The sequence below is a fragment of the Caloenas nicobarica genome, chromosome 4, assembly GCF_036013445.1.
Source record: "Caloenas nicobarica isolate bCalNic1 chromosome 4, bCalNic1.hap1, whole genome shotgun sequence".
Classification (NCBI taxonomy): domain Eukaryota; kingdom Metazoa; phylum Chordata; class Aves; order Columbiformes; family Columbidae; genus Caloenas; species Caloenas nicobarica.
The window spans coordinates 51,014,810-51,039,931 of record NC_088248.1 but is presented as its reverse complement, the minus strand read 5'-3'; the positions used below and the strand labels follow the sequence as shown (position 1 = coordinate 51,039,931).

The 25,122-nt window shown below is 41.0% G+C and overlaps 1 protein-coding gene across 1 annotated transcript in view; it reads right to left on the bottom strand.

The window, feature by feature from the left end:
- The window catches only part of SCFD2 (sec1 family domain containing 2), a 198,491-nt gene that overhangs the window by 111,487 nt on the left and 61,882 nt on the right, over positions 1-25,122 (bottom strand). The gene's annotated exons all lie outside the window — the stretch shown is intronic.

Here is a 25,122-nt window from a genome sequence, read left to right as displayed (position 1 = left end):
CATTTAATGAAACATTGTTCAATATTTGCATTCTCATTTGTCAGCACATAGTCCTGTGACTTATTTGCTGCTCAGGCAGTAAATATATCATTTTCCTACAAGTTTTCTCCTAGGGACTCAGGACAGCAGCATCTTAGCATTTGAAAAGCCTGATGATTATATGTTTTCGATGTACCAGTATGATGAGAGGACAGGAGCATCAGTCTCTGTGCTATGGGTAGAAATGGTATAAAGCACAAGGTGAAATACTTCCTCTAAATGTTGGGCCTGATTTTGTACTTGAGCAGGCAGTTCGAAGTCCAGCTCCCATTGATTTCAACTGCTATTGCAAGCTCCTAGCACATCCGCAAAACGGACCCTATCCTTTCAGGTCAGAAACCCAGAAAATTAGAAACAGAGGGAGCCACCTGTGAAGTGTGTGGTTTAGGTGACTGGTGTGGTTTCCTAGAGGAGCTGAACAACAGGAGCAAGGACAGTGCAGCGATCACCGGCCTGGAACATGCCCTGAACCTTTTGTCCCTCCTTCACAGCACCCTCACCACCTTCTCAAGCCATGTAACACACCAAAAAAGCCTTCTTTGCTAGGCAGGTCAGGCTCATTCCCATGGCACATCCATGCAGCGAGGTAAGGCAAAGGCCACGTGGAAGCGGGGAGAAATATGTGACCACGAGGCTGAAAGATGATCATAACGGGTACACAAGGAGAGGAAGGTTGACAGAGAAAAGGAGGGGGGAAACAGAGTATGCTGGCGTGCCCTAGGTCCTCTGTGGGAGAGGTGTCCATTCAGCTTTCCCGTGGCTGTAAGAAGGAGACTTCAGACACGAATCCCCTGAAGTGCCACGCTGGTATCCACATCACCTAACACCAGGGCTGGGGTTTGGATTCACTGTGTCGGTCACAGGGACACGTGGGAGGAGAGAAGACGGCTTTCCTCTCTCAACGGCAATCAGTCAGATCCACCTGAGAGGTCCCCTGCAATGCCACCCTCCGTACCCTGCCCCTTGCCCTGTGAGTGCCAAACGGCTCCCTGTGAAAACCTGTGGGTCAGTTCATAGCGTACAGCGGAACACTGAATCTCCTGTAATCCAACGAGTCGAGCCTGCAAACGTTTATTCTTGGTTGTTACTGCACTGACTTCAAACAGACCAGTCGTGGTAAATAGGCGTCACATTCAATAATACACCCTTTAAATAGATTCACAATAATAAAATACGAAACAAACAAACCAGAAAAAGACAGAGGTTTATACAACAACAAAATAATACAATTAAGTTTATCGCTGCTTTTAAGTGCATTAATTTAGTTCTGATCTCTTAGACTTTCTGAAACCTGGGCAGGGATTCTGGAGTCTAACTTCAGGAACAAGGAAACTGAAAGTCTCATCTCCTGGTGTACTCCATACAACACTTCAAAGGGCCCTGGTTTTGGTTGTATTTTGTTTTAGTTGTTCTTTGACAATCTCAGAAACACTAAGAAGCATCTCACGAACTGTGATTTTTATACCTACACTGATCCACCACAGATCACAATCATAAAGCAAGCACAAATTACTCAAGCTCTCAATAAAGTTTTTCCCAGCCTGTGCTATAGGAAACAACACTTCTGTGGACTTTGGGCCCCACCCTGCTCCTGACATACCAGTTTTGCCATAGGCCCATCTTTCAAGGGACTTTAATGTGGTCAGATGTTACGTTCCTATTCGAAAACATACCTTAGAGAAGAATTTTCCAACTGCCCACATGCTAAACCTACCAGTAAGTGCACACTGCGGACCCGAAGCAGTAAATTACAAAGCTGCAGTGGTCAAAAGCATTTGGGAGCCAAAAAGGAACATTTGGAAATCCAGGAGGGCTTGGCATCCTGTGTGCATTTGGGCAGGGACCATTAAATCACAAGCACAGCCAGTCCAGGCGCTGCTCCACTGGGAAGTCAGTCTGTGGTGGCCGGCGCTGGTCTGGCATAGGCTGGCAGCTGGGCCACCCTCGGAACAAGGTGGTTGGTTCCCAAATTTCAACTGAGCCCTGCCTCAGTTCAGCGTTACCTGCTCCTGTCTTGAAAAGTGGCACAAACAAATTCTCATCTGCATGCCAGTTCAATAAATACCTAATCACTCAGATCCTAAAATGGAAAAAGACAAAACTTCACGGAATTCAGAGGTACGCAGCTATCAGGAAGAAGTCACCCACAACCAAAAAAAGCCGAGTCATTCCTAAAAATCTAAGAGCGGAACATCAATCTACATGTGGAGCTATTCTGGAACAGATGATAAACTTCAATCTATATTAATCTGAATGCGATTTTAAGGAAAAGTAAGCCCCACGCCATGTATTATTGAACATTATCATCTACTGGCACTTAATCTATTCCTCGCTCCCCTCTCGACATGCAAACTCTCTACTTCACTCCATCTCTAAATATCTCATAGCATGCTTCTATAATACCGAAGACAAGTTCCTGAAAAAGCTCTATTTTGCCTGCACAAATTACCCAAATGCATGGAGCACTGAGGATGCACATGATCGTACAAGAGAGGAGGGGCAACAGCTCTTGCCTGAGGATAGTAGCTCCTGAAAGTACACGTGCACAGCATCTCTGGCAAACTTTCAAACATACATAATAATAAAAAAAAAAAAAGATGGGTCTAAACTTTCGGGATGATTTACTGAAGGGTAGGCTAAAACTCAACGACTTAAAGCAACAATTGCCACCTCTTATCTTCAAAGTAAAAATGAAAGAGAAAAAAAAATTAAAGAGCTATAATAAACCGTTAACTTCAGAACGCACATAGGGTCTTTCTGGGGTATGAACTTCTCTGGAATGTTTTTCCCTTATCTCCTGGGAAATGGCGCTACAGACGACTTCAAATGGAACTGCCAAGTTTCAGAGGCTATTTTGTCCAAACGGGCCAGTTGGACTGGAGCACATATGAAAAAAAAGGACTCGCAGCCTCACTGCAGAGCAGGCTCCACAGGGAGCTGGGAAATTTGCCTCAAACAAAATCCACTGGCAGATTGTCATTATCCGGCCACCTCTGATGATTTAGGGGCTCCCTGCACCGCCTAACAATCAATCAATTACCCTGATTGAACAACCCTAAAACACAAGTTTTAAAAATGTAACTACCCATGACCCAAATTTCCTGCTGGTTATGTTGGCCTCAGGTTAGCCCCATTTGTCTATTGTCAAGGGAGCCAATAAAAATAATAAAACCAGGTCAGGTCTGAGCTTTCCAAAGGCTGTATAAAAACATTAACGCAGCTTAATGCAGTGCCAGCTAAAGCCCAAGCTCTAACACCTTCTGCTCAGTTGGACTGCTTGGACATCGTAATGCTATAATCATGTATTCTTCAGAATCCAGGGAGAGTTTGTGATAGATTTTTGTTGTTTTCCATCTCTTTAATCCACACGCCTTAGTTATTTATTTTTATCACTTAAGCTGTGTAACAATTTACTGTCCCTAAGGGTAAATGAACTGACGTCAATTTGCTGATTTTTGCAAAAGGCCCCAGTTTTGGCAGATGGGAGGATAGTGAAGAAAGTACAAAATTTTTTTTTTTCAGTTCTTAAACACTGAACATGATACTGTGCTTCAAAAGTGATATTTAAAACGTGATTTAAAGGATCTAAAGGAATTAATAGGAAGTGCAATAAACCCAAGAAAAAAAAGTTTTGCATTTCTGTGAAAGGCATTATTTTCAGTATTAAATAAACCTGTAAGAATCTGAAGCCATAGAATCATCGCACATCTTTTACACAAAAGAAAACAGAACGCACTGGGGAGGAAGAGAAGAGGAGGGTCAGAGTTTACTTGAATTAACACGTGTCCCTGACAAAATTGAGAGGAGAACCAAGCACTCTAATCCCCGTGCTTCCAGCCCACTGTCCTCAACACATCATTAAAAATATTAAAGCAAAAATCAGCTTCAAGCAAGTGGAATTTATTTTCTTTTAAAATCCAGGAGGAAGAAGGTGATAAATCTTAAGAGACTACTTCACTATGTAAATATTCTAGTGGCTTTCCGTCTAGGCAGCAAAATATGTTTAATTCCTTCAGAGGTTGCATGAGTTAACAGAACTTTCTGGAATGGGAACCACACAGCTTTACAAGAACGAGGAATTTTATTGGCAAAAAACCAAAACTAAAAACTCCAAAATCCAGCTGCAGGTAAAACCAGCAGGAAGATCAGTGAAAACTCACAAGCCCTTGGTTCATGTGCTGCCCTGCGCTCCCAGACCGCCCTGTTTAATAGAAGCTCCTTTTATTCACAACATAGGTGGGAAAAGAGGTTTCATGAGTTGTGGGATAAACAGCTTTCCAATGTTGCTCTATCTGATTTGACATGTTTTACCTGGGTTTGACATTTTGTGTTTCATGATATTGCCACACAGCATGTTCGTTTCCCCACTATCCAGATGGAGGCAGAATATTCTAGCTGCTAAAAGTGACATCGGCACCAAGGAAGGACCTCATGGATATACAAAACCAGCTCGGATCCTTTGACAGCAGCAGATCTCTGCAGCAGTAATCATCTTAGCAAAAATGAGAGATGCTGCCAAGCTAAGGAGGAGTCTCAGACGCCTGCAGCGCTCAGCTGCTCATAAATCAAATGCTGCAGTTCTGTTACTCGCTGTTTTACACTCTTTGGCCACCTGAGATTTGGGGTTGATTTCATGCAGTTTCCATATGGGTGAGAAGATGTCTGTACTCCCTACTCCCAGCAAAACAATCACTTCATGTATTTTGTTTTCATAAAACAGCCTATGTGTGACTAGTGATTTGACACAATAAGTATGATCTTACCATGTAAATTATGTTGAAATCATTATGATTCCTGACTTAGGTAGGTTTTTGTAAAAATGTATCTTCTTTTTCTCTTATCTTTAAATACTTGAAGGGTATGATTGAAGAATAACCAACCCAAAACACAACACAAAAAATGAAAGTCATCAAATTACTAAACTCTCACCATTAGGAAACCCCTCAATCTGCCAGTGTCAAAATATATAGCATTCAATTATTCAGGCAGGCTATTTCAGAAGAGGATGAAATAATTTTGATAACTGAAGTCCACTGTCTGTACACTTCCTCTTGAAGGAAGTGAGTTTGGATGACAGAAAAGTTTGAGTCTCAAACTTATGTTTCCAGCTGGGAAGGGTTGACAAAGCCTTGTCTTGCAGGGGAAGGAGCAAACTTTAGCCTTAGGGGAAAGCAGACAAAGCATCCAGCGACCTCACAGCAGCTTGAGGCTGGAGGTGTGAGACGCTGGCAGTAAATGGTCACTTCCGGTAGAAAAAAGAGAAAGTCATTAAAGATAAGGAGAAAGATCACATTTTGTTGGGGACCAAAACAGGTTTATGACTTGCCCTCGTCAATACCAAAGGACTTGCATCTTCCTCTCTTTAACGGCAGCGTTTGTCTATTCAGTTGATAGACGATACAGAAATCCACAAAGAACACACGTATAAAGAAAACAGCAGAGAAAGATGAGAACGAAACCGCTCGTGAGAGACACAGGAAACAGTAAGAGCATCTACGACCTCTCTCCTCTGTCATTACTCTTAATGACTCCTCTGTCTTTAATGAAACATCCCTACAGAGCCAGTCCTATCTCCTGTCCTCTTTTTTGTATTTATCACCCATTCTGAGCGCTGCCCCAGGAACCATATTCTCAAAACCGCAGAGACAATTTCCAGGCAGCCCTTGTAGACGGAGTCTTAAAATTCTACTGTAAACAAATAAAAAGCAAATGAAAGAAAATGAGTAAGCTTTTTAAAAGCTATTTTTAACGTGGTTCATGCTGTCAAAGACACAGATTCACATACATCCTATGTGCACAGTCTCCCAGCTGGCCTTCATTCTTGCCTTCTGCCCACCACAGCAGCCTCTTGCTCCTGCGCCTGCTGAAGTGTTTCTCTGACTGTGCATTGAAACAGATCATTTTACCCAGACTGGTTCTCTGCTCAGGTTTACTGCTTGGCCACAGTAACACTTAGGCTAGCCCTGAAGGCCGAGGACTGGGCTGATTCCTTATGCAACAGCTCTGGCTTGAAGCCTACATGAGCTAGAGTTTAAGGTTGCCAAGAGATATAACAGAAGATTATGTAAAGAATCACCTGCTCTTTGGATGACTTCCTCAATACACTGTCATGTGGCCAGATTCTTAATTGGTGCCTACCAGTCAACACTACAGACATTTACAGTCCTTTGCCAATTTATACCTACCAAGTATCTATGCATGATGTTAGTACTGCAAAACAGTGATGAGTCAAAGGAAAGAAAAATAAACTTACAACATAAAGGTTTTAAAAAGCATGACATTTGTAAGCTCTTCCAGTGAGAGATTTTTTTTTTAAATGTGTCTTGCACAATTCCAAAAACCTACCACTGACACTTAACAGCTAATATGTGACAGCAACAAAAATATTTAAAACAAGCTGTTCAACCCCTATCATTTCAAAAAACAAAACAAAAGCAAAGCCCAGGACAGTTCTTTCAGCCAATAACTCCCCAGCCTATCATCATGACCTAAGCAATTGGATTACACCGTTATCCCATAGCCAAAGAAGTATATTCCAGTGTTTTTCTTTAACCTAACTTCCATAGGACATAAAAATAAATTATATTTTTAACAACATAATTAAGATTTCCTCTTATCACCTTTCTCCTGCCTTTACTGAGCACCACGGTTGTTTGACAGCAATTTCCGCATTTTCAATCATCTCACAACTTCTTCAGTTATTTTTGTTTCTTGTGTTACAAGAGGCAGAGCCAGTTGTTATGTCAGAACTGCAAGACTTATGCATACATTTCAAGAAAATTTAAATGCCATCACAAAAGCTTCTTGTAAACCCACTGATATGTAATCTTTCACAGCACAGAAATCACCTCATCACTGTGAGTTATGCTGTCTGGCAATGTATCATTACATCATATAGTCTATTTTTTCCCTCTCTCTTTGGAAACCATCTAAGTGTACAGCTGTGTTAAGATATTTTACTGGATTCATGAGGGCTCAGCAGCAACAGGATACTGAAAAAAGGATATTTAATAAGTCTGGATTTTATTAGACAAAGCTCTGCAAGGATAAGGACAATTTTACTTAAATCACCGCATGTCTGACATAAGAGACTCACTCATCAGCAAGTTAGAAAGGGAGCACTTCCAACCTGCTTAGTCAAAAGCTTTTAGCTGTGATGGCTTCTACAGACATTCTCAGTTAAAACGTGAATCAGCACGGCAAAAACGGTGTCAGAAGAATGAAAAAGCAGTAAGGGCACAATCAAGATAAAACATGTATCAGAGAAAGATTGTGTATGCGTTTTTTGAGGTAGGCTGGTTGTTTTTATAAGCCTTAGAATACTGGGAAAACTGCCAGAAGGTGATAGGGGTTCGATATTGAGAAAAGGGCGCAGGGATAACATATCTGAGGAGGTTCCAACCCACATTGGCTTTGAGGAGAACAACAGGAAAGCATTCAGTCACTGCACAAAGCAAATGGTAAGAATCCCCAGGGACAGAAAACAAATAAAAGGGGTATAAATCAAGCAAAATATAGTACAACCAAATCCATCAGCCAACAGTGCAGACTGTATCTGTGGAATGAATGGACTTTCTCCTGGGAGATGCCTTCTGAAAAAGATTGGAGAGATGCTCTGGACAAAGGCAAGGACATGAATCCCTGCTTAGATCACTAGCCATAACCCTGCAGGTTTGAAAAGCAGATGACCTAGAGGGGATAAAAGGTCTAAAAAATCATGAGTGGACTAGAGAAGGCAGGTAGGGATTGATTGCTCACTCTCTGTCCCAACAGAAGAACTAAGGGGCAATAAACAAAGCTGGTAAGAGCCTGTTTAAAAAGCAAATTAAACGGAGTAGTTCTTCATACAATTTGCTCAGATGTGGAACTCCTTGCCAAAGGTTGCTGCTAAATTCTTACTTGGGTTCACAATGATGATGGGAAAACTCACAGGGGAAAAAATTTCTTTCAAATATTAGTAAATATACAGAAACCACATCTGCTTCAGAACTCAAAATGCTCTGAGCTTGGAGAGTATCATATAACCTTGTCCTTTTCTCTTAATCTTCTGTAGGCAGTTGCTTTTGAGTATGGTTAGAAAAAGCAAACTAGCTCAGCTACATTTTTGATTCGATCCAGAATAGACATATTTACCTCAAAGCCACGGTAAAAAGGCCAATATAACTACAAAATACAGTATCCAGAGGAAAGAAGTAGGTGAGCAGGTTTATTATAGTACATGGCACTGTCAGGATTAATTCCAATATATCATGCACAATTCCAGTGTCCACATTTCTAAGAAGCTCTGTAAAACTAGAGACAATGTTGGAGAGAGTTACAAAATAGCTAAAAGAGTAAAAGAGAAGAAAATTTCGGAGTATGAGACAGCTCTTGAATCTAGTCAAGAAAGGCACAGGAGAAACAAGGGGAATTGAAATTATGTTTCTGCCAATCCTCAAGTTAGTGGAGATCCTCTCAGTGGCATGCATATTTAAAAAGACTTTAGAGGGCAAAAGGACAGAAAACAAGCAGAAAGCACAAACTCCACGGTCTCACACAATAAAGCACTATGTGTGAAATGCATCTGGTGAATAAAACCATAAACTCTTTGGCACAGTGCATAACTGCAGTGAAAAGAATTGTGAACTGTGAGGGAAAATTAATTTAGAAATAGCAGAAAGGATAAAGGTAATACATGCTGAAATACTGGACATGCTGTGAGGGCTGGCAAACAGCAGTAAGTTATGAAAGGAGACCCTTTGACAGTCAAAATAACCCCATTTTGGGCCTTTTCCTCCACATCCTTGCCTTCTCAGGTACCTCTTCCCTCTCAGCCCCTTTCTTTTGGCTTTTTTTGTGTCTGCTGCCTCACCACCAAACTTTTTTAAACAAATCCAGTCAACTTCTGCCCCTAGAAGTTTGATACTGACACAATCAGGACTTGTATCATACATTGCCACAGGCATCAATGCCAGTTTGCACCAAAACATCATATAAATCATCCAACTAAGTTATGGCCAAACACATACCTGAAAGCTTTTAGCAATGCTTAAAGATTACACTATTACATAAAATACACTGAATAAGGATGCTATTTGGCTAAAACATACCCCATTTCAAGTAGCCCTAGGATCCAGCTTTTTGTTGACAATTTCAATGGAAATGGATGTAGATCTGAGCAGTGTTCTCTCTTCTCATGCCTTTTTTTCTGTCCCTTTTCTTAAACAAATAAACAAATAAAACCAACAAACCAGACTGGGGAACATAGTGAAAATCTATCACTAAGATAAAAACACACTTGCAAAAATCATTGGAATTTACCAAAATACTGGGATTTGGAATTCTTGAGAGTCAAGAAACTTGAAAGACATCTAAAACATCAACTTGCATGAGAAGGCCATACGAGACTAGATGCCAGATCACGTTACTGCATTTTACAGATACAAATTTAAACAGTAGCTAACTTCCAAATATTTTACACCTCAGTATGCAGGTGGATAAAGACATAGTACATGACATACACCACAAAGCAAAAATATATGGACATGGGAGGTTTGCACAGGAGAAGATCCCAGTGCTCTGCCCACAGTCGTGGCTGGAACCTCAGGAAGGAGAGAGAAGCAACCCAGGGACAGGCGAAGGCAGATTCCCATCCACTGCGGAGCTCCACGGCTGTTAATCAGTACAGTCAATGTTATCACAGTAGAGTACTGACATTTCTAGCCCTCGTACAAGGCTTTAAATGGGATTCAGGCTTTCATGATGATTAAAGGCAGATGTCACACACATGAGTAAGTTTGTAACTTACGTACTCCTCATCCGTTTTTGTGTGTGGAAGGACGTTTTGACAGGACGTCTTCACTGGCATAATTTGCACAAGGAAGAACACTTTCCTTCCCTTTTTCATATTGGGAAGAATAAAACAACCATAAGTATACAACTACACCTCATTTAATTCTATGAAATGTATCAGGTTAAAACCTTAATTTTCCCATCCAACTTTCCACTGCCATTAAAAAGTAAGCAGGTTATCATCTTTTGGAGAGCAGTGGATGGCAGACACAACAGTGATACTTCTAAGTAAAGGATATGTTTTTCCCTATAAATGTGCAAGAATAGCAGCTGCAATGACTGCTGATCATACATCTAACATAAAATATAGAGTGAAATTTAGCAATGGGCAAAATGGCAATTATTTTTCCCCTGTTATAGCGCTTCAGTGAAAAACTTCTGAAATCCCATTCTTTTAATCTTCTCATCCCATCCTGGAAATCTTTTCTTGCTCTAGAAGCTAACAGTTCTCTCTTTGAGCACAGTTTAACTCGACTGCCTACAAGCTGCTCCTTCAGCTCCTTAACCAAGCAGGAATCCTCAACACTGGAATTCACATGGGGTGGCGAACAGACTGCATGCTCCAGGCTGGGCACGCCTGTGCATGGGTTTATGACCTTCTAGGATGAAGGTTACTGAAAAGTATACCAAACATCTGCTTCTCAATTGTGATTCTCCACGGCCCTTAGCCCACGTGCCTTTCCCGTGGCTGGCATGCAGCAAGTCCTCTCCTCTTTTCACTCCTTTCAGTGCTCCCATCGTCCCTCCCATTGAGCCAGGCTGTGCTGGGTGGCACTGGCAGTGGTTTTGCAGCTGGATCCTTGCTCTGCACGGAGAAGACATCGAGCTGCTCTCCCACCGACAGCTGCAAGGGCCATGTGAGGGCATCCTGGCTGCCAGGGATTGCTCCTGCCACACCTCCTCCCCAGCTGTTTGTCCAGCACGAGCTACAACTAGAAAAACAATCCCAGCCTTCTGTCCCCCTGGGATTTCCCTCCCACTCAGCCGAATGCCTGAGTCAGCATAACTATCCCTCATGATATCACATTTGTGCAAAGGCAGCGAGTGCAGCACAGGACATCTGGTCCCAATATCTAAAAACACTTAAATCATGCATGTCATTCCAAACACTTAAGGATTTCAGAAGTTTTCAGTTACTTTCATATATTTGTCCTAGTTGCTTCATGCAGAAAGGATTTCTTATGTGCAAGCTTCACTCTGAGGATCTGGTGAAATGTATATTCCACGCCATTTTAACTAGAAAAAAACCAACCCAGCCTTAAAGATAAGCCCAGACCTGTCCTAAGTTACCTTTATATTAACTTTTTAAAAAAAATATTCCAGAAGGGTACCAAAATGTGCTGAGTTACAACACTTGCACTTCAGATTTCAGCAACAGCAAAAAAAGATGGCCCTATGTGCAATATTAAAAACAAAAAAACACACACAAAAAAGCCCAAACCAAACTAAATACAAACATGCAAACAAATGAACAAACAAAAAACACTCAAAAAACCCAATATCAAACAAACCCCTCACAACTTCAGTTGTATATGCTAGACATTGAGGTGCAGAGATATTCTCTCATTCCCCATTTCGGCAGGAGAGAGAGGAAGCGTGGCTCTGTGGTCTGGCACCAGGCTGACACTTTGCAGCCCGATGCCCACCTCCACGTCCTGCTGCAAGCTTCTCACTTTTCTCCACCTGTGAGCAGCTTCCTCACACTACCAAGCATTAATTCAGCTGCTCTAGTAGCCTGATGCTGAGTGCCAGGTACGAGGAATAATGTTCAGTGCAGCAAATAATTTCCTTCGCAGCCCCTGCGTACGCTGCAAGCCATGGTACAGCACAGGCACACTCTGAGCCCACTGTTGCCTATTTTGAGTGTCAACAATCACCAGGCTGTCAAGGGATGGAGCTCAGTATTACCTGGCTTCCTTTTCAAAAGTCAGCATGGGGCATGTCTATCTACCTCACCATTGCTATCGCACAAATCTCTTGCAAGAGGGAAAAGACAGCGCTTCGATATAATTTCTGTTCTTCTTATCTGGCTCCCCACACCTCAGGGTTGGAGTGTCTCCAATCTCTACTGTACATGACTTCTACTGCAGCGTACACATACCACTATAACAGCAGAAAAATATTAATTTCTTTTTTGGCAGATACTAGAAAATGCTTCACTCCCTCCACAGCACAGAAAGGTCCTGCTTTTCTATCAAGCCATCTATCAGTCCACGAGAATCAGATGTTGGAGGCATAAGAGATGTTCTGTATGAAGACACCAAGGCAACAAAAAAGAAGGGGTATGAGAAACCATAGTTTGAATGAGAGAATCCAGAGGATCTTGGTTATATATTACAACTCACAAAATACTTCAAGTCATTTGTCTGAGACTTGGATCCCATTTTGGAAGGCAGAATAGTATTATAAAGTTCTTTTAGACACTGTTTATTAACATCAAAATGAAATATGAAAAGCACTTTCTGTTAAATCCAGGATCTGAACAATTCTTATAACATGTAGCCTAAATAAAGTAAAACTGTATTGCAACAGCTAGAAATCAAATTGTGTTAATACTAAACATAAAAATAGATTCTTTACTGCACTAATGTATGTTTAATCCTTTCAAAAAACAGACTTTCAAAATAACATCATCACAATTAAGTTACTTCCAAACATTACAATGTGAGTAGCTGCTCCAGTCATCAGCTGGGACCCTCACGTCCCAGACTACTTTTAGTTTTCCTGCAGCAAACATCCCAACCTTCCCAGCAGACAGTGTTGCAGGCCCTAGCAAAGATCACTAAACCCACAAAATTTCTGTGCTACTGTTTAAGAACGGCAGCATCCACCAGGGGAGCGGGGGGTGGGTGGAGATAAATCTAGAAACAGTTGTTTTCTCTTTAAAATTTTACTTTTTAAAATAATTTTTTTAATGATTACAGAGAATCTAGACCAGTCTCAGAACAATCTTTTCTCCTGTGTCCAAATAATTTCCCTCCACCACCTCAGTCATCACCACTTTTGTCAGATCCCAACAAATTACTGGTTGGTGGTCTTGCTATTCTACCCCGAGCCGTATTTTAATTAGTCAGAGCATTGAGAAAAGATTATTGTGCAAATATTGGCGAATCTTCAAACAAGAGTACATGCTGTCCGTTTTATTCACAATGAAAAAGCTCTTAAAGAGATTTTGATAAAGATTTGCCTCCTGCTTGCAGCCCACATTTGTAATGTTTATCTAAGTGGGGGATATAAATCTTTTTCAAATGAACCCCACAGTTTTTAAACCAGTCTTGTTATAAACTGCCTGTTTCCGTTTTGCCTGCCTAAGCAAGCAATGCCGAGCCTGCTCGGGATAGACTGGAACTAATTTAATGTGCTCCAGGTTTAATCCCCATCCTCCCTGCTTTTACTGGCAGATTTTACACAGAGGACTACTGCTGACTTTAACAATGATTCATGAGATAAGTAGGTTTCGACTTGTTTTTCCACAACAGAAAACACGCAACAGAAATGCCACTGAAATAAAATAATAAAACGTGACTGAGTCAGAAACAGATTGATAAATAAATAAATAAACTTTGACACAAGAACTGTTTTTTCCGCGCTTAGCAGCGCTTTGAATTTATTAAGGTTATTATGATGGAATTTATTCAGCTTGCTTTAAGCAAAAGAAAGAAGGACTGCCTGTAGACCTCTCCGGACATCAACAAGCCAGATCCCAGGACGTGCGACTGTTCCTAAACATGCGAAAGAGCGGGACAGAGACAAAGCCACGGGCTATGGCCCAGCATGAAGCGGCACCATTACTCTCCTGCACGATGTGAAAGGCTTAAATATGAGAAGAAACTTATTCACAGTGAGGGTGACGGAACACTGGAACAGGCTGCCCAGGGAGGTTGTGGAGTCTCCTTCTCTGGAGACATTCAAAACCCGCCTGGACGCCTTCCTGTGTAACCTCATCTGGGTGTTCCTGCTCCGGCAGGGGGATTGGACTAGATGATCTTTTGAGGTCCCTTCCAATCCCTGACATTCTGTGATTCTGTGAGCCCCCGGGCTGTCCCGGTTGCCCCGTTGTGGCCGGGCCGGGGGCGGCGGGGCCAGCAGGGGGCGGTGTTGCAGCGCGGGCCGGGACGCGCCGGCGGGAAAGTGACCCCGGCTGCAGCCACGCCGCCTGCAGCAGCCACCGGCCGGCACCGGAACGCTGCTGAACCACCGGCCGGCACCGGAACGCTGCTGCTCCACCGAGCGGCACCGAAACGCTGCTGAACCACCGACCGGCACCGAAACGCTGCTGCTCCACCGGCCGGCACCGAAATGCTGCTGAACCACCGAGCGGCACCGAAACGCTGCTGCTCCACCGGCCGGCACCGAAACGCTGCTGAACCACCGACCGGCACCGAAACGCTGCTGCTCCACCAGTGCCAGAACCCTTCTTTCTCTTTTTATTTTTTACTTTTTTTTTTTTTTTAATTCGCAGGACGAAAACATCTTCATTAACTCTGACCACTGAAAAAGGGTCAGCTTACTTTCACAAAATGTAGCCGAATTACTGATGGAGAGATACACATAATCTTTTACCATATAGATACTATTTTGCAACCATCTTCTCACTGACCAAATTCTTTCCTCATTTACATAAACCAGATGTTTCTCTGACAAACCAAACTCCTCCAAGAAAAAACAGAAGTCGCTATACATTTCACGTCTGAAATGAAAGATGATGTGAATATATGGCACAAATGTTCCATTAGCCACTAAAGGCAAATGTATACGTTAAGTGCAACAGTTTTCTTCTACTTAGCAGAACTTCTCTGAGGGCTTAGGTGATCCTTGGCAGAAGCGTTAGAAAAGGAAAATGAAGCTACTTAGATTATATTCCCTGCCTTCAATGGCTTTCATTCCCCTTGGGGAAGCCAGCTAAATTTCTTTGCCAGATCTTGACACTCAAATCAGCCCACTGAGTGGACAAATACTCCAAAAGCAGTGATCCATATTCCTCATTCCTGCAGGAGAAGTGGCTCCTGGAATCTTTCTTCCCAGTACCCGATTCCCAGAGGATATGAGAGGAACAAGAAGAATGATTCTTTAACTATACTAGCAATCATTTAAAACTTGCAACCTTTTGGTACACATCGATAAATAGAAGGACATGGGGAATACATATTTGCTGTTACCAAAATAAGAAACAATCATAAGATTTTTTTTTTCCTAAAATCTCTCAGTTATCCCTAATTCTTCTTAATGCTTTAAAAAAAAAAAAGTTTACTAAATTTTTTTGTTCACTATAGCAACAACAATATCTTACACTTAATCTGAAAAGCTGAATTCATGGAAGATGCCTGAAGGTTACACTCATCACTCAACTAATCTTCCAGAACCTGTACAGTCTTATCTGCCAAATACTCCCAAATACATGAATCAACTAACTTTTGGCATGGAGCTATCAAAATCCTGGTAAGAAGGGCAAATCCTCATCTTAAATTGCACAGAGTGATGCTGAATTCAAAATAAGAGCAAAACATTCAGCATGAGAACAACTACTAGGTAACTGCAAAGACAACTTTGATGATGGCAATGGCAAAACTATGAGAAAAGTAATTTCTTCATTTAAGAATTTTTGGGAACCAGTGGGATGTCCAAACTTGCCCTGTATCCTGAGATCAAGGTATCAATGGGATTTGCAAGAGCTGACCTGGCTTTGAGCCGTAAGCAGCTTTCCTCGGACACAGCACAGCCGTTTTCTTTTCTTAGCCCTTCTTTGAAGCACAGACCAGCAAATACTGAGGCAACTGCAAAATACCCCAGAACTGGTCCTAAAGGATCGCTCCGCTAGTTCTCATCTCTAAGTTAGGTCACAGATTTCACTGGCCACTATTCTCACCTAAAAATACCATGACAAGGCTTTTAAATCTCAATGTCCAACCACTTGAGAAATCTATGTGTCAACTTTAGGAAAACAGAACTGAAGCAACAGACCCCAGAATGACACATTACACTTAACCTTTACTATATATGCTTTCAAGGGATACCGTGGCCCCGAAAGGGCCGTATGGCCCTAGTGCCTGGCAGCCGTGTTTCCCTCCCCTGACAACAGCAGGGTGCTGCCACGAAGCCCACACTTCTCTCTCACATCCAAACACTCTTGCACTGATGGCTGGGAATGGTCTCACAAACTACTGTCAAAACCCCCACATCCACAAAATCTACACTGAGTAAGTCTCCACTTTCTGGCAAGAATGATTACATGAACGTGATCACGTATAAAAGGATAAACATCTATCCACACACTGAGACTTCTGCCAACACAGCCAGAAAAATTGACATGTATAACTGGAGAAAAAAAAAAGAAGTTAAAATGCTATTTTGGCTCCATCCCTCTGGTACTGTAAGCTGCAACCAGCAGTGAGCCTTCGAAAGGCATTCCTCCAAAATCACAAGTTCTCAACTTACAGTGTTCTCTCCATACAAAATAACATGGCATTGTCATATGCTGATTGAAATTTAACTCCATCTACAATAGCTTTCCCAAGAAATCTTATTATGTAAATAAATAAATAAACAGAATCAGCATGACCCGTCCACTCTTTCAACACTACATAACAAGAGCAAGTCTAAGTCAGCATTCATACCTTTTTTTTTTTTTTTTTCTTTTAATTAAGGGGGAAAAAAACCTAAACCTCTCACAGTATCTATTGAAAAGATCACTCACATAGTTTGTTCCCAACACTCATCAGTAACACAGGCTAATTTCCAGCAAAGGTTCACTTTACATATCTGATATCACAGGGGACGGCTGAACCCAGGCCCACAGCTACATAATTAAATTCAGTGGTTTCATCCTACAGCAAGGGCCAGATTGATAGCACAGTGAAACAAAACCCCTTATCTACACAACTGATACAGTAAGTATGCAAAAGCTCAAGAGGTTAGGAGATAGCCCAAGATCTCTGCCTACTCAATCTCTGGCAATTTGGCATCAGTTGGACTCCTAAAAACAAGATTGATATTCTCAGCTTAATTCATATGTGCCAGGAACAGCTAAGATGTAACAGTGCCTTTAAACCAATGATATAAACTACAAAATTTTCTTGCTTATTGATTATCAAAAAAAAGCATCAAACCAATTCTTCCGACCATGTGTCTAACATTTCTCAAATAATCAGTAATGATCATTGCCTGACTGCAATATTTGTAACACACTGCTTTATCTTTTAAATAAAGATGTAGTTTGCCAGCTCCAATACTGACTTCACAATCTCAGGACTTCATACTGTTGGAGGGTTTTTAGTATTATTTCTACCAGGTCTCCAACTTTCCAGAACTTTGCTTTTACATTTAAAGCTATCAGTTTATGAAGAACAAACCTCTCGCTCAAAGGCTCTTACAGAGAAACCTTGTAAAAAGTCACGGTGCAATATATGGACAGCTGTAAAAATTAAAATATCAAGTCATTTTCCTGACAGTATATAACTGTTCCCTAGAGTGTGTATTTTGTTCATAATAAGCTCTAGATGTGTGAAGGACTGAAAAAGAAACTTCACATATTTTCTTCAGGAAGTTTTTCCCCCAAAAGATGTTTGTCAGAATGGCTCTTCTGGTCTGTGTAACATCCTCTGCTTCTCAGTCTTCCATGCCTGCTACATTATTCAGCTGGTAGACTGGTGAATTATGAAGTTACGAATAACATTATGTTCAGTATTTATGTGAAGACTACACTTTTCTTTTTTTTTTTTGGAAGAAATGTAAAAGCAGTTTGCTTCTCAACTGAAAACTAAAAGCACGTGCTGAAACAGACATGGAAGGATAAGGGATGATATCTACCAACAGTGAAGAGAACTTGGAAGTTCTGCAATGGGTGGGGAAAATCTGGGAAGGGCGGCAATTAGAAATGTTTTGGAAGAAGAAAACATTTTTTGGGGTGAAAGTTAATTTTTACTGTGCCAATCACAATTTAAGTTAAATTCAAGTTTATTTTTCCTCATTCGGTTTATGATCTCATCTAGTCATCAAGGATGATTGATGATGTTTCAGGATTTGGGCCTTTGCCAGTTGCAAGTAAAAGGGAATTATTTATTTTTCTTTAGCGCTATACTGCTGCCATTAACTGTATCCCACCCTTTTCTGTTTACAGTCTGTCATGGAAGACACAGCTTTATTTTAGTGTGGTGTAAGCTCTTGTCTGGGGTCAGTAGTGTAAGTGATCCAGCAGAAGTCTTGCACAACGAGCATCACTTTGCACAGAAAGCATACAACCTTCACTTGTGAAATGATTCCTGCCACCGCTCCAGACAGGGCTGTCTGCTCCCATTTAAATGTGGACTTGAAAGCCATACTTGAGCAATGGGCACTACCATTTTCCTTGTGGCAAAACTACATTTGTTTAATCCCTTTAAAAACAAACAAGAAAATTACTTTGACCTTTGCCTTGGTGCAAGGATTCTGATTTTAAATGTGTATTGCATTTCTAACACACTGTAACTGTGTCCAGCTGAACTGGGTCAGATTTATGTGCCATTAGGAAAAAAGGAAACCAAAGCAATTTAGTTTTCATGTTTGTTAATATCAGAACATCTTGTAGCAGCATTAAGTTTTAAACTGAAACACACAGAATGATATAAAAAGAAGATAACTGGAAAAGGAGTGGGCTGCTAAAAACTGCATTAAACAAATAATATGGACTTTCTCACTTATATTTTTTTTTCTGGTTTAAACTATTCAAAAATGTGTGTTTGAATGTCCCCACTTTGGCTGTTCATAAGCCACAGGGAGGTTTTTTTTCATGAACTCTTCAACCTGAGAGTTTTAGCAGAAAAGCTTCTTTACAAGGCTTAATTAAAAGCAGGTTTAAGTCGGGGCCCTCAGTCACTCTGCTTTTTATTTTGGCCTTCTCTCTGTGTCAGAAGTCAAGTCCCAAAAGAGAAATGAAGTTCATTATTGAGTCAGGAGAATATTTTCTCCTTCATTCTAAGACTAACTAAACATGTTTCGGGTTTGAGTTTGGCTTTAGGTACCTTCAAATAAGATTTTATATTATATGCACCTAAGGGTGAAATGTAAGAAGATGCTAATAATGATTTTTAACTTTGCTCTACATAATAAATAATGTGTGAAAAGCACACTGCAATCTCCTTTGTATGCAACTGATTTGGTACGGGGAACCGTATATTCTAAACAGATGGTGTTCAGAATGAGTATACTTCACACCATGAGAGGTTCACGATAAATGCAACATCATCGTCATGAAGCATGGTAAATAGTCATGCAGTCACACTATAAAATGCATTGAGCAATGTACCAAACCAGAACAGTACTGACAGATCTGTAGGAAAGCATCCAACTTTTTCCAAATGTTTTAAGTAGTAGTTTATTGGTGAATTTTGACATCGAATACTATGCTAGCAGTTTTTAAGGCATGCTCTCCATAAAAGCAAGATTATATTTTAGCATAAATAAATATTAAAAAAGGGTTCCTATTCATTCCTAACACTGCTATGGTTTTCTTCCTGCTGTCCCTTTTTCCCACATTGCCTAGTCTAATGAAAGTGGCCATAAAGAGATCCACATCCAGTACAGTCCACTGTGATTTCACCAGAACAAGGATGCACGGTCATTCTGGTGCAAGGAACAGGGACCAACAGCCAAGCAGTTAATTGCTTTGGTTAAAAGGAAAGGTATTACATTATCTTTGGTGGTTTTGTAACTGGACAGTAGGCATAGCCTAGTGCACCCTGTTTGCGACCAATAGCAGAAGCAGATGCAAGAGCGTGGTATTTATCATGAGTATTTCTAAGAACAGAAACGTGGTGATGTTTTTCAAAAGGCCCTTGAATGGTCACCAGATGTGAAGCACATGTGGCCCTTGAATGCAAGAGAATGCAACAATAAAGTTGAATCAATACAACATGTGCCAGTAATAATACCAAGATGACATGCAAAGGTTTTAAAAACAAAAGTATGTAAATTATTTTTAGTTTTTGAGGACAGAAAAACAGGTCACCTGGTTGTCCACGAGTTCCTGCTTCCATGGTGATTTGAGAGCCCATCTGCATGAAATATGTTGCTCCCTCTGTGAGACAGCATCCAGCTTTTGTGTTTTTACATAAGAAATTCAGTGCCCGTGTTGCTACTTACTGAAAACATTTAAGAGTTAAAAGATTTAAAGGTATCCTCTGCCTCTACATATTTTATGAAAATAAAACTCCTATGAACAGCACATGCAGGAAAAGAACAAGATAACTAAGTGCCCAGCCAGAGTGCTCTCCTGATGTCTTACAACTGCCTGTCCTCCTTTGAGTTACAGAAGAGAAGCAGGATGAGAAAGGGCACACTAGTCCATGTTATCTTTACTTCTCCAAGTTAGGAAATTTAGAGAAAACTGGAGACATTTATAAGAACTTAAATAAAACATGCCTTATTTTTATCGGGGAAGAACCCTTCTGCTCTGCCCAGGAAAGGCAGCACTACTATGTGAGGGTAAGTCATGAAACTATGCAGGAGTATGTCTGAATCCTTTGCTGCCTATGGTTTAGCAGCTACTTCACTTTCCCTGGACTCGGGGATGGGAAGGGAAGAAACACAAGAAGAGAAACTGATGGATAGAATTAAGTCATTTTTGGAGTGTTTCTCATCTCTGGTACCTTAGCTTTTCCTCTTCTCTTACTAATGCCCTTGTTAAAAAGAATTTGAAGCTTTTCCCTTCCCCGGGCAGAGACCTCAGACTATCATCTATTATTTATCCGTTACCAACATTTTACTTTCCTGAAGGATAAACCTACATGAACCTGACAGTTGTGCTGAATGGCAGTGGTTTATGGACTAAGCCATTTATTTATCTAACTACAACCATATGTTTTAACCTGTTATGAAATTATGAAATACTTCCCATCAATAGTCCAAGTTAGATTTCTATACTGAATTGCCTAATGTGAATGTACAGCATTTCTGTACTCCAAACAGAGTGTGAGGAGGTAAATAGCAGTTAACTGTATTCATGCCTTATTAGACACAGCTGCACAAATGGGCTGTCGGACTTCATTAGAAAATACTGTACAAGTTTTGCGTGTGCACCATGCCCTTCATTTCTGCAGGCAACGTGACTACTTCGAATTACAGGAACACTCACAGAACCATATGCTATTTGTTTTAAAGGCACACAAAGGCCAGCACCCTGGGATGGGGTGGTATAGAGTGGACTTCTGGAGAGAAATTTCATTTTTCCTCCTGTGCCTACTACATTTTTAATTAACAAAGCATTCTTATACAATACATGAAAGAGTAAACACAGAGAAAACAATGCTACAGAAGCCTCAGACTAGGCGGGTCATTTCCAGGTATGGAACAATTATTCCCCTTTGCTTTTTGAGGGAGGATGGGGTGCAAATGAGAAGGAAGTGGTGTTGTTACACCAGTGTGTCTTGTATCAGCCCTCACGCTGCTCCATGTCAAGCTGGGAACACCACAGCCAGCAGCAGCTTCCAGCATTAATCCACTGTTGCCAGGCCTGCAGTATGCTGACTTTAATGTTCTTGTACTCAAATATGGTGCCATGGGGTGAAACAGGCAGGCTTCCAAAGAGGTATCTTCTTAGATCAAGAAAGTCCCTTAGGAATCTTCATGGCAATGGAAGGTAACTTAACTGAAGAGATGTGAACTGGAGAAAATCTAAAGAAAGAATGCTATTATAAAAAATCTCTCTCCATTTTCCAAGAAACCTCAGGAACATGTAGGAAACACCAACTAGTATTGAGTCATTTGTCTGCTACGCATGCCTGTGGGACAGCAGAGGTGGTAGTAAACATTTTGATTAAATCCTAATATTTTACACCTCTCCAAGAGACACGAGTTACGGTTACAACTTTGTTTAGGCAGAGGCAACTGGTCATCTCTAAGAGGACACAAACCAATGAATACTACACAGGCAGACCTCTGACAAGCCAGATTTGATTTTAAAAATGATTCTTCATGATCTACTGCAGAAGTAAAATTCCACTAAGATTTTGTTGGCTGAGTCAGCATGTTGCCTTCAAACAGGACCTGCTTTTCTAACCTAGACAAGGAGACCTGAGCCTGACTTCTTCACTGGAAGCAAGCAAATGATATTTCAAGCAAGTCCATACATCTGCAAGGAATGATATAATAATTTATAACAAAAGAAAATCTACCACGGCTTCATAGCTGGACTGAGCGCCAATCAACTTGTTGTATAGCACTGTCTCTTTGAGTAGCTTCCTTTGAGGGTGGAGAAGGGGACACAACATGACTCTCCTTCATTGGAAACATGGTCAAGAATAAGTCAGAGTGTTGAGAGTTCTCTAACTCACTGCAGGTTCACATTCACCAGGTAAAAGACAAAATCTTAAGTTAGGAAATGTAGTTAAGTCCTAGACCACCTCGATATTGGCCGACCTGACAACTCGGTGAACTAACACCACCTTGTTTTCCATCAAGTAAGCAAAATCAAATTAAGAATATACTTACTTTCCTACTAAAAATAATGGTTTGGGGGAAAATATTAGCCTCAGAGTCCGAGCACAGTTGTGCCTTCTATGAGCTTCATGCGGACAAAGGCAAGAGCTGAGATTTGTAGGCAGCAGCCATAAAGACATGTTTGCACAGGCGCGACAAGGCTCACCAAAGTGGGGTTTTTTTTGGTTTTTTGGGTTTTTTTCTGAGGCAGAAATCCCTTAGAGTATTCTGTGGGACACAAGGCAAAGGGAGAGGCTAGGCTTAAAGCTAGAGACTGGTGCTGGGCCGGTGGGACTATCTGCTTTCCAGGCCAGGGCTGACTAGTGCCCAGACAAGCCAGACTGTGGGAAAAAGCAGTTCAGTGAGCACCTGTGTGTCTGTGCACGTACCCTGTGCCCAGAAACATCCGTGAGCCAGGGAAGTGCGTGGGCCCCTGGAAAGGGAAATATGCCACTCACCAAAGCGGGGAGACAGAAAGAATGCAACGTGGCAGCCTCACTCTTAATTTTGGATATCACCCACAGTAAAGTTTTCATTAATTTTCAGTTATGTTGTTCTTTCTCCTTGCCAGTCTGTAGGAAATAATCAAGTATATCCTCCAAAAAATGAGGAAAACTAGGCTGACAGACTAACATGATTACATACAGTGCTGGCACTATCAAACTGCTTTGCAGATAAGAGATTTGATAGGTGATTTACTGCATTTGAGCTAACAACCACAATGATAAGCAGTTCCTATGAGTAAAGCTCTCACAAGATGCTGTGTTCTGTGGGGTTGATTTCATCATTATTACAGCAGTGCCTGGAATCTTACCTAGGGACAACTCATTGACTGTAAAAATAAGGCAATGTTCATTTCCTTAAAGACAATAAAATTAGTGAAAGCAGACAAAACTGAAAGGTTAATGCAGTCCTGCTCAAAACCTATAGCAGGGGCAAAATCCACTTAGGTTTATGAGCTAAGAAACCCTATGTATCCTCTTAAAAAAATCCCTGCTTTTCTAACGTAGATGATGACATGCTGAATGAACCACCTTGACTAAAAGCATCCGAAAAATACACCAAACAAGGTTCTTTATCAAAAAGCATTGGTATCATAATGAACAAAATGTATAGAATATAAAATGCTAGAGCAGACAGAGCCTCCTACCTCCCCGTCTCCATTCATATACAACTTTGCCTGTCCAGTAACACACAATTAACACCAAATTAATGAGCTTATTGGCAGAGACTAAAAACCACAATAACACACTTGATTCAGTACTCATCAAAATTTTGCCAATTAACTTGTCCATCAGCAGGCTGATGAATAGGCATTGCTAATGGAATTTCTGATGCTGAGGCAAAAAGATGGAATCTGCACTCTTCTGCTGCTTACCTGTGACCACTCACGTCACATCTAAAAAGACACCACTTACAGGTCCCTGCCCCCAACATATAAGATGCTGCTACCAAGATGCTGCTACACAATCCTTCACTGTGTTAGATCTGAAATAGTGCATGCCATTTCTTTGCAGGTTAATAAGCCAAGAGATTTACCCAGTCCACTGGAGACATTTCTCATGTTTTTGGAAGAGGTTTTTTTAAGAAAACCACATTTTGCTACTCAGTCTGACCTGTCCAAGTAATAACAGAAAGAAATAAGATTTTTTTTTTTTGCCTGAGGGTGGCAACAATCTCCTTAAGAAGTTAGGGACTGGAAAGCAGACCCTGCCACTAACGTAAATCGGGTAGTACACAACTTTCTATCAGTGGAGTAGTGCAGACAGCAAAGCAAGGACTTGCTGGGAGTACACGCGACAGCAGCTTTGCCTCTTGGAGCAGAATTATCTATGTAAGAGTAAATGGTGACTTATTCAATATTGTTAATACTATGCCTCTCTGCAACTCCTCCACATATACTGGTAGGGAGTGAGGGCATCTGCTTTTCAGCCCAGTTAATGTAAACTTTTACAGCAAGTAAGCAGTTAATATTACATTTTAAGGAGAAGAGTCACAGAGGAGACAGGATGGTAAGTGCCAGGCAGAGCCACAGCTCCTCACAGGGATTCCCTGGGGCTGGTGAAGGGCTCTGACTATCACAGGCAACAAGTGTTCATACGAAACTGACAACCATGCTGCCCATCTGCAACATGGGCCAACCACACACCAACTGCCGTGTAATTTCAACATGCACCTCAAAAAAAAACGGGCAAGAAAAAGAGTATTAATTGTTTAAACTTCTAATAAAATAATATGTGCATGTAGGGGTGGTGGTAGTAGTTTTTATACTTTCTCCCTCCCAAGAGCTGGCTCCCATTACCATAATTTATGCATCAGGATTCTTTTATTTTACATCAAGTATTCTGGTTTTGTACACCGAACATTAATGTAACAGTTCCCATTGACTTAATATGTTTAGCCTCTTCTTCCTACAAGGCTTTTTAAGTTTTATTGCTGTGGACATTTGTTCACTTAAGAAAGCCATTTCTTTATTAAGTGCTCATTTTAGAGGCTCTACAGGACTCTTATCTGGACACAAAATATTAGCTCCTACAGAAAATGAGGAAAGGAGGTCTTTACTTTCTAAATGAGAGCAACAACGGCAATACTTTGCAGTTTTTCAGACCAAAGGAAAACACATTTCTCTGACAAGAATACAAAAAGATATGCTTAACTCCCATATGGTATGGTAACGCCACTTAAGATGTTTTAACCCCTTGTCAGCCAGAGTTAGAAAAACTTAGTTTCTAAGTTTTCTTTCAACCAATTAATAAATTGTCGGTAGAAACAGCTTCTGTTCACTCTCAAAGGATTTATTTA